The sequence below is a fragment of the Solanum tuberosum genome, unplaced genomic scaffold, assembly GCF_000226075.1.
Source record: "Solanum tuberosum cultivar DM 1-3 516 R44 unplaced genomic scaffold, SolTub_3.0 scf00141, whole genome shotgun sequence".
NCBI classification, from domain to species: Eukaryota; Viridiplantae; Streptophyta; class Magnoliopsida; order Solanales; family Solanaceae; genus Solanum; species Solanum tuberosum.
The window spans coordinates 1,348,146-1,352,124 of NW_006239075.1; positions in this window are offsets into that span (position 1 = coordinate 1,348,146).

Consider the following 3,979-nt stretch of genomic DNA (forward strand, 5'->3'; position numbering starts at 1 on the left):
TGTCTTTACTTTTCATTTCATATGTTAAAGACTTGAGTTTGCCTTATGACCAGTTGAATGTTCCTTTATAACATTCTAGTTACTTTTTAAATGTGTATATGATGAGTTAAGTCTTCCGTTGAGTTAGTAAGCCAAGCCAAGCCAAGGGTTCGCTTGAGGCCAGCAATGGTCTTCTAGTGCAGGCCACGTCCAGGGTGTAGGCTCGGGGCGTGACAAATCCAAACTTCATCCAAATCTAATTTTACAAAAATATTGGAAAATTTATCATCAAACTATTGCTTAAAATTACGGTGTGAATTGTTGAATTAATATAGTATACTAATGACATTTATTATTTGTAAGAATTTACCTTTTTTTTATCTTTAATTTTGGTTTGATAACTCAAAAACATTTTTATAACACACTATCCTTAAAAAAATGAGTACTCGTTAAAATAGGATACACACGCAATGCGTGCGTCAAGACTATTGTAAATGTGAAATGCAATTAGTAATAGGATGAGTTTTCTAACCACCAATTTATTGCCAAAACAAACGTTTTCACAAATTTAGTCAACAATAATCAATGTTGTTAAATCTAGTAACCATAAAGTGGATTATATGTGATTATCTCCTATATATAAATATTTGTTTTTTAAAAAAAGTTCATATAGTCCGATATGACAAATTTTATTTTATTTCCAAACATTGTGTGATTTTCTCTCCTATATATATTTGAGGGATGGGAACTAGTACAATTGGAGTGGGAGAAAAAGAGCAAAAATAAATAAATAAATATATGGGAAAAAAACTGCTTCTTCTTATTTTCTTCCATCTACTTAACAATTCATCAGCAAATGTTATAGATTCTATTTGTAAGGCAACTCAAGATTATAAACTTTGTAATGAATCTCTCACGTCAAATCCTTATAGCGTGAATGAAGATGCTAAAGGTCTTGCACGTATAATGCTTTATTTGGCTTTACACAAGACCACACATATCATTGTTTATGTCAAGCGAATGATGATCGAAAATAAATTTCCAGATTATCGTTCAGTTTGCGAAGAATGCCTTCAAGTTTGCGATAAAAACTACAATTTTATTTTGCATTATTTCGTCCTAAATGCCATTAAATATTTTGGGGTGGAAATGTATCATGATGCAACTTTTGCCATCGGACTATCTGGTCTGAATGTTTCAACTTGTGCAGATGCTTGTGTAAAGTGCAATACTTTTAACTTAACAAATAAGAGCAATGAATATGCATATTTTGTTTTAGTAGTTGGAGATGTAATAGACTTCTTGTATTAATAAAAGTATATAAGTATTGTAGTGTACTAGTGTATTGTATCAAATTAAGTAGTTAAATTTAAAGATTTCTTTGTTTTATTTTTTTGCTCCATTGGTGACTCAAACTCACAACCTTAGAGTTGAAAGTGAGGGATATTACCATTCGAGCAACTCTATTTGTCTAATTTAAAGATTAGAGAAAAAAAGAGCTAAAATTTTGTGTTTGTCAGCGTGTATATAATTAACAACGATTAAGTGATAAAAAAAGTTATTTACAAATCAAAAAACATAATATATGCATTGATTTGTCTTATTCTAATGTTAGTGTGGACAAACAATTGAAAAGAGAGAAGACGAGGAAAGAGCTTGACAACATTAATATCCAAAAAGAAAGCTTAGATTGAAAAAATATTTTTCAAAGAAGTGTTTTTTTAAAAAAAAATGGTAAGAAGAGTAATTTGTATTTGCTAATAAAAATTCAAATCACTTATATGAACAACGATTATATCTAATCAAATCTTTTAAAATGCATGTATTTTAAAAAAAATGTTTTTCAAGAAAGATCTTTTTTTTTTAATAAACGCAATCTTTTGACCTCTTAGAAGTTTGATGAAACAGACTATTGGAATGAAAACTAAAATAGTATATTAAGGCAACAGAGGATACCCATGGGGGAGGGGGTTGAAGGGAAAGTTACATGAATACTAATTTTGGTATTTTTTTTTTCTCTTTTTAGACGTTACATTTACTCATATACTTATCTTTAAGTAATTTCATTCTAATTTTGGTATATTCTACCTTTTCCTTTTCTTATTTCATGTACTTTAAGAAACAATGAAGGATATACAAACATTTTGGTGAATCTATGGATAATTTGTTAATTTCGATGCAGATGGGATTTTGATCAATAACAGTTTTTCTATAATTGAGGTCATTAAATTTGATACTAGATTTGATATGAGTTATGTTTAATAAAATTAATTAATCTCAACTTTGTATCTATTAATAATGAAGAATATGGTATTATAATCTTAGGCGAAAGCATATCTCCTCATACTTATGAGAGATGTTATAGGATATAAAAAGTTGTACACTTTTATTATATAGTTAAAATTTTGGATAAGATTATATATATAAATTCCAAAATTAGTTGTAACTTTTAAAATTATCATTTTTGTATTTGTGTGATTTTCTCAAAATAATTAAGAAGAAAAAACAATTTTTTTTTTGTTTTTCAATCAGTGTTTGGTATCAGTTTGCACGCTTCCTTGCAAGCACGAAATTCTTAGTTCGCCCTCTACCACACGGGCCGGTGTACTCTTATCGCTAACCCTGAGAGAGACTATACTCTAAGAGCCAACCGACTCATTATCCCTGAATGCAACGATTAAGAAATAGCGATGTATCAGGGGTTGAGCGTACTTTTCGATCAGGAACAAGAATGGAGCTATTAAGTTAAGGTGTCACTTTCTTTTTTCTAGCCCTTCTTTGTGTTAGAGTCCGATTAATTCGAATTCGTTCGCATAGGACTGTATTCAGAGGAAAGCACCCCTACCAAAAAAGTTTAAACGAAAACTGGAAAAAAATAACTAAATGTTTGCTTTTGGTGAAAAAATGGGAAAAAATAACTAAGGGCCCGTTTGGCCATGCGATATGGTATCATGATATGGAATCATGATATGGTATCATGAGATGAAATTGAAGGTTTATTTGGACATGCGATATGGAATTTTTGTGTTGTATATTTTCTCATAAACATAAAAATCCCATAAGTTGTAAAACTATTAAAATAGCCCCAATTGTTTATTCAATCTTATCAAATAAACAAAAAATATAAAATCGCATAATAAATTATTACAAAGTTATTTGTTCTTCACTTAAGTAATTGTTTCATCTAAATTTAATTTAGGCCAAACACATACACAACCCCTCAAACTTGCCCTCATTTTTCATTTTGGCACTCCAACTTAGCCTTGTTCCATTTTAACCCTTAAACTCTATTTTTTTCTGTACCATTTAAACACGAATACCAATTTTTATGATTTTTTTTATTTATGTTCTTCAATTGTAATTTTTTATTTTAAAAAAATAGACGTGTGTCTGTTAAATTTTCGTAAAAAAAATTAAACATTCGCGAAACGAACATTAAAAAATTTTCAAACATAATATATTTTTTTGAGATTTCTCTGTAATTTTGCATGAAAGTAAATTGACGAAAGTTCTTTTGATTTTCTTTCTTAAACATTCAATTAAATTAAATAACACTACTTATTTATTATTTCTTATCATCTAGGCTATCTAAATTTAACGCAAATACTCACTTTTTATTTTTAATATAAATCAATATGAATAAAAAAACTTATCTTCAATACGAGTAAAAAAAACTCTTGTTCATTGCTAATAACACTACTAAAAAATGTTAAAACTCGACTGACTTTAATTTGTTAGATTGTCGGTGATTTTTAAGAAAGAAAACCAACACAATTTCGTCGATTATTTTTCACATAAAAATACATAAAACTCTTAAAAAGAAATTATTAGTTTTTAAAAAGAATTTTTTTTTGTTAATTTTTATTTTTTTTAAACTAAAATTAACTGACACGTGTCGATTTAAAATAAGAAGTTGCAATTGAAGAATATATATAAAAATAAATAAATCATAAAAATAGTATTTCGTGTTAAAATGGAACAGAAAAAATGGAGTTCAAGG